The sequence below is a fragment of the Nycticebus coucang genome, chromosome 23 (genome assembly GCF_027406575.1).
Source record: "Nycticebus coucang isolate mNycCou1 chromosome 23, mNycCou1.pri, whole genome shotgun sequence".
NCBI lineage: Eukaryota > Metazoa > Chordata > Mammalia > Primates > Lorisidae > Nycticebus > Nycticebus coucang.
The window spans coordinates 15,529,292-15,545,951 of NC_069802.1; the positions used below are offsets into that span (position 1 = coordinate 15,529,292).

At 44.3% G+C, this 16,660-nt stretch overlaps 1 pseudogene; it reads left to right on the top strand.

The window, feature by feature from the left end:
• LOC128575877 (gap junction alpha-4 protein-like) overlaps positions 1-15,081 on the top strand; it is a 38,629-nt pseudogene extending 23,548 nt beyond the window's left edge.
• Positions 15,082-16,660: the final 1,579 nt, after the last annotated feature.

Consider the following 16,660-nt stretch of genomic DNA (forward strand, 5'->3'; position numbering starts at 1 on the left):
CACACAGCAACCTCAAACTTCAGACTCTCAGGCTCTAGGAATCTTCTTGCCTCAGTTTCCCAAGCAGCTGGGACTACAGGCACCTGCTACGTCTGGCTAGTTTTTTCTATTTTTAGTAGCGATGGAGTCTCACTCTTGCTTAGGCTGCTCTTGAACTCCTGAGCTCAAGCGATCCACCAGCTTCAGCCTCCCAGAGTGTTAGAATTACAAGCATGAGCCACTGCATTCAGTCACAAAAAAGCTTTAAAGGTCAGAAGAAAATTCTTTTTTAAGTATTAAATGCTGCCTTTATTAGCCACGTTCTGTTGGACCTTTGGCAAATCACTTTGCCATTGATTACATTCTTCAATTTTTGTTAATAAGAATGACTTTCATTTTTAATTCTAGAAATCATGACTGTGTATATTAATGCATTTATAGGGTACATTGTGCTAAATTGATATACAGGTTGCAAAGCTTACATCAAGCTTCTTAAGATAACTAACACCTGACTTGCTCATTTTTCATAGTAAGACATTTATGCTCCACACTGAATAGTTTTAACATGTACCATTGCATTATGTACAATAGATGAAGAAAATCATAAAAATAGAAAAAACTTATGGAATAAGGATATAAAGAAAGAAAATACTTTTGTACAGTTGGGCTATGTAAACTTTTATTACAAAAAAGAATGTTCACAAAATTCAAGGATGTACAAAGTAAAACAATACAGGAAGGTAAGGTTAATTTATTACTGAAGAAAGAATAATTTTTAACATAAATTTAGTGTAGCTAAGTGTATAGTATTTATAAAGTCTACAACCCGGAGACTTCTAATTTTGTAAGCTTCCTTCATGGTGAGTGTCCTGTGCCGGGATACCATTGAAAACAATCTTTTATACTGTATTTTTAGTCCACCTTTTCAAAGTTTACACATGTTCATACACACAAAGACTTACTGTCATGATTGCGTATTATTTTCAGAACATGCTGCATGGATTTGTAGTCCAAAATCATTAGTCCATGTCACACAGCCTAGGCGTGCAGGATGTGGTACCATCCAGATTTGAAAGGTGGGAAAACCGGCCTCAGGCCAATATGGCCCTTCAGAACCCCAAGTACGGTCCCTTGACCAAGTCCAAATTTCACAGAATAAAATCATCTTATTATTATTATTTATTTTTTTTTTTTTTGCAGTTTTTGGCCAGGGCCGGTGCCCTACTCCTTTGAGCCACAGGCACTTCCAGAGACTACATCTCTTTATGAAAAAGATTGGCTCTGTAAAATTTGGATTCATTTCAAAGGTTGCATACAAGGATCAAGAAAGCCACAGGTTTCCCACCACATGAACATACGTGTGTGTATAGAACCCTTAATTGTGCTAATACACATTTATTTTCTTAGTTCTGGTAAGAACACTGTTCAAGAAAGGCTCGTGTGGCCAACTCCAGGCTCCTGATTCCTGCTCTTTTCTGCTTTACCATTAGTGGCGGGTCATGCTGCAAAGTTCCCACGTGCTTTCAGCTTTCTCACAGCATCTTTCTTTAGCTGAGATTGAGAAAAGTGATTTAAATGTTTAGCTATTTCTTTTTTTTTTTTTTTTTTTTTTTTTTTGTAGAGACAGAGTCTCACTGTACTGCCCTCGGGTAGAGTGCCGTGGCGTCACACGGCTCACAGCAACCTCTAACTCTTGGGCTTACGCGATTCTCTTGCCTCAGCCTCCCGAGTAGCTGGGACTACAGGCGCCCGCCGCAACGCCCGGCTATTTTTTTGTTGCAATTTGGCCGGGGCTGGGTTTGAACCCGCCACCCTCGGCATATGGGGCCGGCGCCCTACTCACTGAGCCACAGGCACCGCCCTGTTTAGCTATTTCTGCTGGGTGTGGTGGCTCACACCTGTAATCCCAGCACTCTGGGAGGCTGAGGTGGGTGGATTGCTTGATCTCATGAGTTGGAGAACAGCCTGAGAAGGATCAAGATCCCATCTCTACCAGAAATAGAGAAATTAGCGAGGTGTCCTGGCAACCGCCTGTAATCTCAGCTACTAGGGAGGCTGAGGTAGGAGGATAGCTTAAGCCCCAGTTTAAGGTTGCTGTGACCTATGAGGCTATAGCCCTCTACCTAGGGTGATAGAATGTGATCCTAAGAAATGAATGAATGAATAAATAAATAAATATTGACATATTTTAAATATATGAAACCAAATAACAATTTGCTGGCTGAATAAGAACTACAACATTAAGAACTACAACATTTTGGGCGGCGCCTGTGGCTCAGCGGGTAGGGCGCCGGTCCCATATGCCGGAGGTGGCGGGTTCAAACCCAGCCCTGGCCAAATTAAAAAAAAAAAAAAAAAAAAAAAAATTGTTAAAAAAAAAAAGAACTACAACATTTTGTTTCACTTGTATAGTGTGTGTATAAATACATGTATATGTGTACATATGTTGTTATATTTGAAGTTAAGTTTCAGATATTGAAGACATTTTATTCCAAAATAATTCAGCTAATAAGGAAAATTTTCAACATAACATGATACCATTATTACACTTTAAACAGATAACAACTATTCCCTAATATCTTGTAATATCCAGTCCATAATCAAATTTCCCCCCAAATGTCCCTCATGTAACTTTTTTTTTTGAGACAGGGTCTCAAGCTTTCACCCTGGGTAGGTGCCATGGTGTCATAGCTCACAGTAACCTCCAACTCTTGGGCTCAAGAGACCCTCTTGCCTCAGTTTTTCCATTTTCAGTAGAGATGGGGTCTCGATTTTGCTCAGGCTGGTCTCAAACTCATGAATTCAAGCAATCCACTCACCTCGTCCTCCCAGAGTGCTACAATTACAGGGGTGCGTCACTGCGTCTGGCCCCTAATATAACTTTTATAAGGACTTTTTTTCTACCTTCCCTTAAAAAAAACAAAACAAGATGTAATCAAGACATTGCAATTGATTATTATGTCTATTATCTTGTATGTTTCAATAATAGAGTGTTAAAACAATTATCCAGCACTATCCTTTGGAGGAGATCAGGCCAGGTAGTCGTTTTTTAGAAAGTTGCACATTCTGGATTTACCTGCTTGTTTTCTTACAGTGTCTTTCAGCTTGTTTCTTTCACCCAGGTATCTCCTGTCACGTGGAAGTTAAGTCCAGAGGTTTGACAAGATTGAGGTTAAATCTCCCAAAGGGATCCTGTATATTTCATATTTCATCCCACCCGCAGTCACATGATGTCAAGCGTCTGACTATGACTGACACTGAATGTGATCACCAGATTAGAATAAAGTGGTGCCTTCCAGAACTTTACATTGAAATGCTATTTTTTTTTTCTCCTTTGCAATTAGAAACCTGTAGGGAGATGATGTTGCAATGGTGCATACCCTCCCTTGTTTATAGTCATTTTTCATTGAGTGGGTTAATCTTAAGGTCAACAATTTAATCCATCTTGCACGCTTAAGAGCAACTCAGCATAGCTCCACAGAATTACTTCTAAAATACCTGCAACAGGGCGGCACCTGTAGCTCAAAGGAGTAGCACGCTGGCCCCATATGCCAGAGGTGGCGGGTTCAAACCCAGCCCTGGCGAAAACTGCAAAAAAAAAAAAAATCTGCAACAAATTTTTTTTTATGATTTCTTATGAATCCTAGGTTATAAGTGTCCATTTGGCTCTTCTTCAAAAACAGCACAAACTTGCTCAATGCGGATAGAGAAGTTCTGCAAATATGTGTAAACATTTCCTGTCAGGGACAGCTGGAAACATTCACCCTTGCTATGACAGCTTCCTTTTCTTTTCAGCAGCACTCAGAGTTTTCAAAATGATCCTCAGAATAGATAGGATTCCAAGCTACCTGCTAAGCACACCATTCTGTTGTCCTGATATGGGTGGGGGGGGTTTCAGCCCTGATTAAACAATAGAACCACCTGGGAAGTTTTAAAACTCCTTCCCTAAACCATTTGGATGAGAAGCTCTGGGTGTTGAGCCCAGGTACGTCTTCTCTAAAAGTCTCCAGGTGATTCTATTGGGCAGCCCAGGTGGGAACCACTGAGGTTGAAGCTACTTCAAAAAGGAAAGAAGGGCAGTGCCTGTGGCTCAAAGGAGTAGGGTGCTGGCCCCATATGCCGGAGGCGTCCCTGCAAGAGAGAAAGGAGGCAAAACTTAACTACTTGACTCCTGTCTCCTGTTCCCGACTGGTTGAGATTCACACTTCTCAGCTACACCATCTGGTCCACAGGAAGCTGGGACCTATGCCTTGCAGTGTGCTGTATTACCTAGACCAAAGGCAGAAAAGTATGTATAATATTCTAACAATGGCTAAAGTAAAGAATATACATTTACGTATGCTTATGTCTGCATGGAATACCTCTGGAAGGAGACACAATAAATCAATAACAGTATTTGTCTTTGGAAGAGACAATTGTATGATTAGGGTCTTACTGGGTGAGAGGAAGATTCATTTTTATTTATTTTTGTTGTTGTTGCAGTTTTGGCTGGGGCTGAACCCACCACCCTTGGTATATGGGGCTGGCGCCCTACTTACTGAGCCACAGGTGCCACCAGGGAGATCCTCTTTTTTTTTTTTTTGCAGTTTTTGGCTGGAGCTGGGTTTGAACCCACCACCTCCGGCATATGGGGCCGGTGCCCTACCCCTTTGAGCCACAGGTGCCGCCCCTATAGAGATTCATTTTTTAATGTATGCCTTTTTGTAGATTTTAATTTTGGTACAAAATATAGCTATTATCGGCACAGCACCGTGGCTCGTTCCTATAATCCTAGCACTCCAGTAGCCTGAGGCAGCTGGATTCCTTCAGCTAAGGAGTTTTAGTCAGCCTGAGCAAGAGTGAGACCCCATCTCTACTAAAATAGAAAACAATTAGCTGGGCATCAAGCGCCTGTAGTCCCAGCTACCTGGGAAGCTGAGGCATGAGCATCGTTTGAGCCCATGAGTTTGAGGTCGCTGTGAGCTATGATGATTTTCACAGCACTCAATCCCAGAGCAACAAAGTGACACTGTCTCAATCAATCTATTGCTATTACCTATTAATGTAAAAACTTACATTATACTGTATCTTTATTTGTGCTACTGTAACAAAATACCACAGACTGGGTAATTTACAAACAATAGAAACTTATTTCTCACAGTTCTGGAGGGTACAAACTCCAAGATCAAGGTGCTGGCAAGTTCTGTGTCTGGCAAGGGTGGCTGTCTGCTCGCAAGGTGGTGGCTTTTTGCTGCATCCTTCAAAGGAGGCCAACTCTGTGTCCTCACACGGTGGAAGGGATGGAAGGAAATGAATCCATTTATTCAGCGGCTTTTTATAAGGACCTTAAACCTACCATGAGGACTCCACCATCACCCCTTCAACACCTCCTTAAAGGCTTACATTTTACATTATATTACATTGGTGGTTAGGTTCTAGCACGTGAACTTCGGGAGACATTCAGACTGAAAAACACATTTTTATGTTAGGAAAAGCATACTGGCAGTATTAAAGAGGCTTTTGAAGGAAATCACAAAACTCAACCAATGCATATGAATATCAGGATGCTGGGGTGGGTATGGTGGCCCCAGTCCCCGCCCCGAGAGTTTACGATTCAATCAGAGACAATTAGACAAGTGTGAAGGTGAATAACACCACATGTGCCGCAGAACCCTCACCAAATCTCTGCTATGAGTACAAAGTCCCTAGCGCCGAAGAAGTTAAGATTTATTATTATTATTTTTTTTTTGAGACGGAGTCTTGCTCTGTCCTCCAGCTAGAATACAATGGTGTCATCATAGCTCACTGCAACCTCTAACTCCTGGAATTATTGATTATAGAAACAACACTCATCAAATTCAAATAGGTGAGAAGAGAGAGGAGGGGGTGGGTAAATTCACACATAATGGACATAATGCATGCCGTCCAGGTGATGGGCACACTGATAACTTTGACTCAAACAGTACAAAAGCAACCTATGTGACCAAATTGTTTGTACCCCCATAATATTCTGAAACTACAAAACAAAAAAAAACTCCTGATCTCACCTGATCCTCCTGCCTCAGCCTCCTGAGTAGCTTAAACTTACAGGCATACACTACCACACCTGGCTTATTTTTCTATTTTTTTCTACAGACAGGATCTTACTCTTGCTCAGGCTGATCTCGAACTCCTGATCTCAAGTGATCCTTCCATCTTACACAGTGATAGGATTATAGGAGGGAGCCATGGTGCCTAGTCTAAAGATTTTTTTTATTGATGCATAATATCTGTAAATATTTATGGGGTACCTGTGGTATTTTGATATATACAGAGAATGTGTAATGATAAAGTCAAGATAAGGCATTTATTTAATTTTATTTATTTATTTATTTAGGACAGGGTGTCACTCTGTTGCCCAGGCTAGAATGCAGCGATGTTAGCCTTGCTCACAGCAACCTCAGACTCCTGGACTCATGAGATCCTCCTGCCTCAGCCTCCTGAGTATCTGGGACTACAGGTGCCCACCACCAGGCCTGCCTAATTTTTCTATTTTTAGTAGAGACGGGGTCTTGCTGTTGTTCAGCCTGGTCTCGAACTCCTGGGCTCAAGTGAGCCTGTCGCTTCAGCCTCCCAGAGTGCTAGTGAAGCACCGTGCCCTGCCCAAGTCGAGGTATTTAGAATATCTATCACGGTGAGCATTTGTCCTGTCTTTATGTTGAGAACATATCAAACCTACCTATTTTGCAATATAAAACATACTGCTGTTGACTACTCACCCCACTGTGCTACTGAACACCACAACTTGTTTTTTATCCAGCTGTGTGTTGGTATCCATTAACCTCTTCTCTCCCTCCCTCCACACCTGTCTCAGCCTCTGGGCAATATCATTCTATGAAGAAGTTACTGGCAACAGACCTGCAGAGCAGGCCTCAGTTTCTCATTTTTAAGTTGTTGAAGTTAATATAGGGGCCAGAAAACTTTTTCTGTAAAAGGCAATTAACATTTAGGGTTTTCAGGCCAGAGTGTCTTCACAACTACTCAGCTCTGCTGTTATAACACAAAAGCAGCCACAAACCATACATAAACAAATAAGCGTGGCTGTTTTCCAATACAACTTCACTGGAAGTTTTGGAATTCTATTGGAAGTACCCATAGAATTTTGAATTCCACGTAACATTTATGTGTCATAAAATATTATTTTTCTTTTGATTTTTTTTCAACCTTTAAAGATGTAAAATCCAGCTGGTCATGGTGGCTCACGCCTGTGATCCTACCACTCTGGGAGGCCGAGGTGGGTGGATTATCTGAGCTCACAGGTTCAAGACCAGCCTAAGCAAGAGTGAGACCCCAATTCTAAAAATAGCCAGGTGTTGCAGTGGGCACCTACTACTGGAGTCCCAGCTACTCTGGAGGCTGTGGCAAGAGAAGTGCTTGAGCCTAAGAGTTTGAGGTTGCTGTGCGCTGTGACGCCAGGGCACTCTACTGAGGGCAACAAAGTGAGACTGTCTCAAAAAAAAAAGTAAAGTAAAATCCATCCTTAGCTTACAGGGTGCACAGAAACAGGCAGTGATCCCTCTTTGAGCTGCAGGTTATAGTGTGCTTACCCCTTAATTAGAATATGGCTCCCATGTTAAAATTCTGTCTTGGGCGGCACTCGTGGCTCAGTGAGTAGGGCGCCAGCCCCATATACTGAAGGTGGCAGGTTCGAACCCGGCCCTGGCCAAACTGCAACAACAACAACAAAAGTTCTAACTGTCTTCACATAAAACCTCAGCACCCCTCACTTCTCCAACTAAGAGTTGACACTGTCATCTAGCCCCACTAGCCTACTAAAGTTTTACAGTTCTGTTGCTTGATTTGCATTTTTTTCTTTTTTTTGTTTTTTGGCCAGGGCTGGGCTTGAACCCACCACCTCTGGCATATGGGGCCAGTGCCCCACCTCTTTGAGCGACAGGTGCCACCCTTGATTTGCATTTCATTTCAGTCTACCCCTGTGTTTGTCCTCCCTGCCTCTGTCACGCTTGCGCGTGTTGCCTGCGATGTGTGCTGCTTTGCGATGGACTCCTGGACTGCTATGAAGGTCACACAGGAAGATTTAATTCCAGTGTGATTGCCTGTTAATTCATTTCTGGATGTTAAAACCACTTTTATGAGCTCCACACAATATGCCATATGGAATATCATCATCTGCTCCCTGGAGCTTTTGTTGCTGCCATCCGTCTGTGACTTCCTGTGAGGTTTCTTTGGCAGTGGGGGAGTCATCCATCAGAAATGCTTCTATAAAGCAAGTTTTGAAAATGCAATCCCAAACAACATCTGTCTCTGAAGTCAGATGTATATTTTGAAGGCTTACAAATTTCAAGCACATTCATAATGAGCCCTACAAGAGCGTAATTTCCATCTGGGTAATACCTGATATTAGCACTGTCTATACTGCAAATCTCTCCACCAGCAAATCTTTAAATGTCCCATTTTCAGAACTCTGACGTGTTAGGCAGAACCTTGGCATTCTGCCTAAAATAGTCCTCTGTTCTCAAACACCCAGAATTTTCTATCTTTAATAAAATATTCGTTATAAAATTTACAAAGAGGTGGCCAACGCATAGAGGATATTTTGTAAATATATATATATTTTTTTGTGGAGACAGAGTCTCACTTTATGGCCCTCGGTAGAGTGCCGTGGCCTCACACAGCTCACAGCAACCTCCAACTCCTGGGCTTAGGCGATTCTCCTGCCTCAGCCTCCCGAGTAGCTGGGACTACAGGCGCCCGCCACAACGCCCGGCTATTTTTTTTTGTTGCAGTTTGGCTGGGGCCGGGTTTGAACCCGCCACCCTCGGTATATGGGGCTGGTGCCTTACCGACTGAGCCACAGGCGCCACCCATTTCTGTAAATATTTTATAAAAAATTTTAATGAATGTTTTGTAAATAAAGGTACATTTTAGTACAATTTCCCATTTTTTTCTGTGTATGGTAACTTTATGGGCGACTTTTGGGACACTGTAAGCAGACATGGATTTTCCATGTCTGTGGCATCTAAGTGCCCTGTGACTTCTGTCTTCATTTCCCTCATGACACCTACAGCTTTAAGACATGGAGACGTGGCTCTTTTGAACATTTTTTTTTTTTTTTGAGATAGAGTCTCACTATGTCACCCTCTGTAGAGTACTATGGTGTCACAGCTCACAGCAACCTCCAACTCTTGGGTTTAAGTGATTCTCTTGCCTCAGCCTCCCAAGTAGCTGGGACTGCAGGTGCCCACCACAACGCCTGGCTATTTTTTGGTTGCAGTTGTCATTGCTGTTTAACAGGCCTGGGCCAGGTTCAAACCTGCCAGCTCTGGTGTATGTGGCCAGCTCCCTAGCTGCTAAGCTACAGGTGCTGAGCCTGAACTCGTTTCAAAGCCCAAATGTGAGACTAAATAGGCTTGTGACCCTCAGTTGCTAACATGGTGACTAAAGGATTTTGTATTTCTTTCTCTAAAATTGAGACAATTTCTTATTTTCCCACCTCCCCTGTGGGGTTATTTTACTCATCAAATGATGTATAAAAAATGCTTTTAAACATTTGGGTAACAGTCATATGTAAATTATTTTGAAAAAAAAATCCATGAAGCATGTTAGGGATTAATGAAAGTGTTTGAATTATTTAAATCAAGTTCATTCATCTAAAACTTAGTTAATATTTTCTGTCACTTTCTTGAGAATCTTGCCATTTTTTCTTTATAGCAAATTTATGTATCTTTCTTCAGTGACAACCCTTTCTTTTTCTTTTCTTTTCTTTTTTTTTTTTGAGACAGAGTCTCACTTTGTCGCCCTCTGTAGAGTGCTGTGACGTCACAGCTCACAGCAACCTCAAACTCCTGGGCTTAAGTGATTCTCTTTGCCTCAGCCTCCCAAGTAGCTGGTACTACAGGTGCCCACCACAGTGGCTGGCTATGTTTTTGTTGCAGTTGTCATTGTTGTTTAGCAGGCTCAGGCTGGGTTCTAAACCGCCACCCTCGGTGCATATGGCTGGCGCCGTAACCACTGTGTCACAGGCACCAAGCAGACAACCCTTTCTTACGTGTACATTTAAAGTTCAGCTGAACAGAAATGGGGAACACACATTACCATGTGGACTGAATTCACTTTTTAACTTATTTATTTACTTATTTGTTCATTTATTCATTTATTTAAGAGACAGGGTCTTACTCTGCTGCTATCCTGGAGTGCAGTGGGGCAATCATAGCTTAGTGCAGTCTTGAAATACTGGGCTCAAGTGATCCTCTCACTTCAGCCTCTGAGTATCTGGGACTACAGTTGTGCAGCACATCATCTGGCTAATTTTAAAATGTTTTGTAGAGATGAGGGAGGTCTCACTATGTTGCCCAGGCTGGTCTTGAACTCCTGCTCTGAACCACCTTGGCCTCTCAAAGTGCTGGGATTACAGGTGTGAGCCACGGAGCCCAGTCTGGGCTCACTTTAAATGATGATGATCGATCACAAATGGACCCTTTAGTGTGCCTCTGCCCTTGGTCCTTCCAGATGACTACTGGGACTTTTTGTCTCCTCCAACTTCCAGTAGCTGTTCACTCTCTGCTCACTAGTTGGATCTCACGCTTGAAATCGCTAGGAAATAGAAAGCATGAGAGGGGAACTTGGTCTGCAGGGACACACCTTCCATGCTGCTACTCCCCTTCACCCTGTTACAACCAGTAACACCTGTGTTCCCAGCCAAGGCGAACCCCCACTTGTCCACTACCTCCGACCCCTCTCATCACTGCACGACTTTTTCTAGCAATTCTTCTGTCTCTTTCCTGTACTGTCAAAACTTCTCCCCCAATCCAAAAAGCTCGTCCATACACAAATACGCTGTTATTTCTCATTTCATGTACGGAAAACAAAACACCCCAACTCTTTTTTGTGCCCATTTCCTGTCCTCAACTTCCAGTTGAGGGAAGTTCCAGGGGGGAGGTTTAGTATTACAGTGTTCAGTTGCCCTCTCTTGAGCCCATGAAATCAGGCCTCATCCACGATGCTGTCAAGGCCTCTCCTGTCTAGACCACCGCGTCTTGATGGCCAAGTCCAGGCTCACTGTACTGGAATGACACTGTCATTCTCTGCTCCTCAATCCTAACTCCACCTGGCTTCTGGGGCACCAGCCCTGTCATCCATACCATCTCCCGGCTCACTCCAAGTCCACCCCTCTGGCCTTCTTGCAGTTCCTGGGACAAGCCAGGAACGATCTCTTTTCAGGGCTTTTCACCCAACATGTTCTCTTGGGCTGCTTTCCCTGGATCTTTATATGGCTTCTGCTCTCCCTTTCTGCACCTCCCCAGATTTACCACTTTCTTTTTCTCCTTAACACGTATCATCATCTCATCTACTGTGTGTTTTGCAGATTTATATTATTATTACCTATTTCACCTGCTATGAGCTCCATCAAGGCAGGAATTTTTGTCTTTTTCTTTTTTTTGAGACAGAGTCTTATTTTGTCACCCTTGGTAGAGTGCTGTGTCACAGCTCACAGCAACCTCCAACTCTTGGGCTTAAGTGATTCTCTTTGCCTCAGCCTCCTGAGTAGCTGGGACTACACGCGCCCGCCACAACGCCCGGCTATTTTTTGTTGCAGTTGCCACTGTTATTTTAGCTGGCTGGGCCAGGTTCGAACCCGCTACCCTCAGTATATAGGGCCGACGCCCTACCCACTGAGCCACAGGCACTGCCCAAATTTTTGTCTTTTTCATTCACAGCTCTATCTCCAGTTCCTAGCACTTAATAGATGCTCAAGAAATATTTGTTAAATAAAGTCTTTACTATTTAAAACACTTTGGGAAGGCAGGAATGGTGGCTCACACCTGTAATCCTGGCACTCTGGGAGGCCAAGATGGGTGGGTTGCTTAAGCTCAGGGGTTAGAGAGCAGTTAGAGCAAAAGCAGGACTCTGTCTCTAAAAATAGGAAAAGTAGCTGGATGTTGTAGTGGGCACCTGTAGTCCCAGCTATCTGGGAGGTTGAAGCAAGAGAACCTGCTCAAACACAGGAGTTTGAGGTTGCTGTGAACTATGACACCACAGCAGTCTACCCAGGCTGATAGACTAAGACTGGCTCAAAAATAAATAAATAAATAGATGAATGAATAAATTAATTAAATAAAACACTTTGGGAAATATGCTTTTGGATAGCTGATAGTTAATCTAGTAGTAGTAAGCTCCTGTCCATTTGGATGTTAGCAGACTCTGAAGAATAATTGGACGTGCTCTGAATTCCCCATCAGTGTGTATATCTATGTATCTGTTTTAGTTGTAAGCTCAGTTTATGCCAGCTATCTTATGTGACTTATCTTATTTAACTCTCCAAAAATAATTTTCTTTTTTTGAGACAGAGTTTCGTTTTATCACCCTCAGTAGAGTGCTGTGGCATCACAGTTCACAGCAACCTCCAACTCCTGGGCTTAAGCGATTCCCTTGCCTCTGCCTCTCGAGTAGCTGGGACTACAGGTGCCCGCCACAACTCCTGGCTATTATTGTTGTTGTTGCAATTTGGCTGGGGCTGGTTTGAACCCGCCACCCTCGGTATATTGGGCCAGTGCCCTACCCACTGAGCAACAGGCACCACCTCCCCAAAATAATTTAAAGAAGGACTATTCCCATTTTATAGAAGAGGAAACAGAGACTTTAGAAAATTATATAAGTTGCCCAAGGACGCTCGCTGGTATGTGGTAGGGCTGGCGTTTCGGCCCAGGCAGAGTGAATGACAGATAACTCCAAATCTCACCTGCTATTTACATTAGTCAAAGAGAGGAAAGAGAAAGAGAGAGAGGGGGCAGAGTAAAAGAAGGGCCTACTTTTATATAGGTTCGGTTAGGGGAATTCTTAGAATGGTGACGGGATGATAGAATAGCCAATAAGGAGTTACTGCTCTGGCGGGAAGAGTCGTTAGGGGCAGGCAGTTTGAAATTTTCAGCGGATAATTGGGACAGGGAGATGAAGTAAGTTTTGCAGCTGGGAGATGTTTAGTCAGCAACTCCCTGTGCTTTGAAAGGAGCTGTAACTTTAAGAGTGAGACAGCTAGTTTTGGTCTGTTGAAAGCAGGAAGGGGCTTTTCTGGGTCAATTACCTAAGACTAAGTGGGAGCCCAGATTTGTTCCTCAGGCTAAGGATACATCGGCACCCTTGTCTTGCCCTCAAACATCTTTCCTCATCCCAATTGTGCTCATCAAACAAGGCCCAACACAACACAAATATCCCCCTATGAAGCCAAAAGTGATTTCTTTCTTCTCTGAACCCCATGACTAATTCACAGAGGTTTGTATGGGTATCGTTTTCCCACTGTAGACTGAAAACTAACAAGCAGGGTCCACTCAACAAGTCTGTGTCTCCCACAGCCTTGAGGCCTCCCAACTTGTGCTGGAGGAGGGAGCCTGGACTCCTGTTGTGGCTTTCCTCCAATCTTCCATCCACTCAATAAATAACTTTAAAGTACCAGCTGTGGGCTGGACCCTGTCCTACATATGGGAGACATAGCAAGAAAGACCCAGTTGTTCTCCAGCGGAGCCTGTTCTAGTGGGCGGAGACAGACACTGAAATGATAAGCATGAGAAAGGCTTTGCAGAGACTTGAAAGAGAGGGACTCAGGGACTTCTTTGAACTGGACAGTGAATAACGTCCTCCCTTGAAGGACATTCAGACAGAGTGTGAGGATAAGAAGGAAGTAACTTCTTTGAGAACCAGAAGTAGAGAGTTCCAGACGGAGAGAACAGCAGATGCGTGGACGTGGGATGGGGGTAAGCATGGAGACACAGAAAGGGGAGGCCAGGTGCCGTGGCACACGCCCGTAGTTCTGGCTATTCAGGAGGTTGAGGTGGGAGGGTCCCTGAGGCCTAAAGTTCAAGGCCAGCCTGGGCAAGAGACCCATCTCTTAAAAACAGACAAAGAAACAAACAAAAAAGAAACAGAGGGTGGTGCCTGTGGCTCAGTGGGTAGGGCACTGGCCGCATTATACCAAGGGTGGTGGGTTTGAACCTGGCCCTGGCCAAACTGCAACAGAAAAGTAGCTGGGAATTGTGGCAGGTGCCTGTAGAACCAGCTACTTGGGAGGCTGAGGCCAGAGAATCACCTAAGCCCAGGAGTTGGAGGTTGCTGTGAGCTGTGATGCCACAGCACTCTACGGAGGGCAATAGAGTGAGACTCTGTCTCTAGAAAAAAATAATAAAATAAATAAATAAATAAAATAAAATAAAAAGGAACAGAAAGGGGGCCAATGAACTTAAGCCAGGTAAGTAAGAGAAAGAAGAGAGGAGCTGTTGAGAAACTACTTTATTTTTTAAAAATACTTTAACTCAGGAGGATACTGCGCTTACCATAACTCAGGCTGCACCGTCCGCTATGGCCAGGCCTTCCCCATCCTCCACATCCGCTACTGTGGGCTGCAGTTCCTCCTCGTCGGCACACCCACCATGGTCTGCCTGGGCCACGTCATCTACCTGTCTCGGCGGGAGGAGGGGAGCTGTGGGCACTGCCAGCCAAGGACCCACAGGTGGAACAGACGCTGGTGACCATAGAGCATCAGATGGCCAGGATCTCAGTGGCAAGCGGATCCGTGGAGCACTGCTGGGCACTTAGGTGGCCTTCATGCTCTGCATGAGTGTGCTAGAGGCGGGCTTCCTCTATGGCCAGTGGTGTCTCTCCGGCTGGACCATGGAGCCAGCGAGTGTCTGTGTGCCAGCGAGCACCCTGTCCCTAACCTCGTGACTGCTTTGTCTCTTGCCCCACAGAGAAGACTATCTTCATCATCTTCATGCTCATGTTGGACTCATCTCCCTGGTGCGGAACCTACTGGAACTGGTGCACCTGCTGTGTTGATGCTTCAGCAGGGGATAAAGGCCCGGATGGGCCAGGACGCTCTCCCAGCCCAGGGTAGCTCCTCGGACCCTTACACGGACCAGGTCTTCTACCTCCCCATGGGCCAGGGGCCCTCGTCCCCATCATGTCCCACCTACAATGGGCTCTCATCCAATGAGCAGAACTGGGCCAACATGAGCACGGAGGAGAGGCTGGCTTCTTCCAGGCCCCCCCCTTCCTGCACTGATTCCCCACAAGGGTGGCCGGAAATCCACTAGTCACCCTGGCAGCTCTGCTTCCAAGAAGCAGTCTGTGTAGCACCTGGGGCTTATGTCACCCAACAAGAGAGGTCCTGAGACGTCTGGCTGCCCGGGGTGCCCCTCCTTGAAGGCTCTGCAGTGGTGACTAGACTAGGGAAGCAAATGCTGGCTGTCTAGGGTGCCGCACCCACGGCACCATAGCCGTAGTGAGGCGGCACTGTCCGCGTTCTAGAACGACGGGAAGGTGGATTGTGCTCCACGGAGCTTAGCCCCCAGCGCCCCCAGTATGCACAGCATCAGAAATGTTGCCTAGCATGCTCAGTTACCCGCTTAAGTTTAAAGATTGTGGCATCTATTCATGTGTTTGTCATTCTGTACCAGAAGTCTGTTTGTTCTGATAAACTATCAATATGTACTTTCTTAAGAATGAACACAATACACTGTTGATCCAAATATAACACCACCTCATGAGCTTACTAGACTCAGTAGCACTACTAATGAACACACAAAGAGGTTTTTCCCACCATAAATATCAGTGGGGACAGAAAAAACAGAATGAATGCATAAGCAGAACTTTTACAAGACATGACCTCCCACAATAAGGATTTGTTCAAACATCTTGCTTCACTAATTTTCACATGTAATACAAATCAATAGAGTAGTTTAATGTTTAACAAACAATCAATTATGAATCAAAGTATAGTTACTAATAAGAGTAAAAATATATAGAAAATATATATAAAAGTAGTCAAGCATTATACATAAAAGAATATGTCCAGCTGTTTTAAAAATAAGATCATAAGAAACTGAAAAGAGTTGCAGGACTGAGAAGAGTTGTAAGCCTTGACATTCCTAAAGAGGGAGTAAGCAGGTGTTACTGATAAACCACCTCCCTCCGGAGAGCAAAACCTTGAAAACATGTAATGCATGATAAACCGCATATGCAGACACAAAGATAATTTACAAGCATAAGCAGAATGAAGATTGCATTGTTTGAACCTTAGAAAGAAAATGTATAAATACCAACATATACTCTCAGTAAAATTTGCAGCTGCATACTTTAACCCGTAGTGTGCCAGACTGTCATTCCTGCGCTGACCTCTCAACTTTCCTCGTTCCTTCTCCCTGCTTTCCCTCGGACTGGAGCCCACCGACAGGGTGGTCCGTGGCAGGTGGCGCCCGAACAGGGACCTGAAGGACAGGTAATCTTCTCTCCTTTTCTTTCTTTTTCAAGGTTGAGGGCGGCTCTTACCAGGGAGCTGCAGTCCCGCCGGTAAAGGCTGACCGGTTAAGTGTAAGCAATCACAGGATTCATGGGGCACGCATTAACTAAGGAAGAAAAAATATTGAGTACTATGTTGCAGCGTTTGTTGGCAAAGAACGGGTTCAATGTGTCCCTCAAACGGTTGGAGGAGCTTATGCATTTTCTTAGACATGTTAGCCCTTGGTTCGTGGAGGAGGGATCGCTCTCCCTAGCGGATTGGAAAAGAGTTGGGAGGGAGATGCGCCGTTATGTGCAGGCACACGGGGAGCATACACTCCCCGCTCAAGCCTTCCCCCTGTGGCTACAGATTAGGGAATTGCTAACTGATACTACGTCTCTTGAGGCGTTTGTACGAGAAACTGCTTCAGAGACT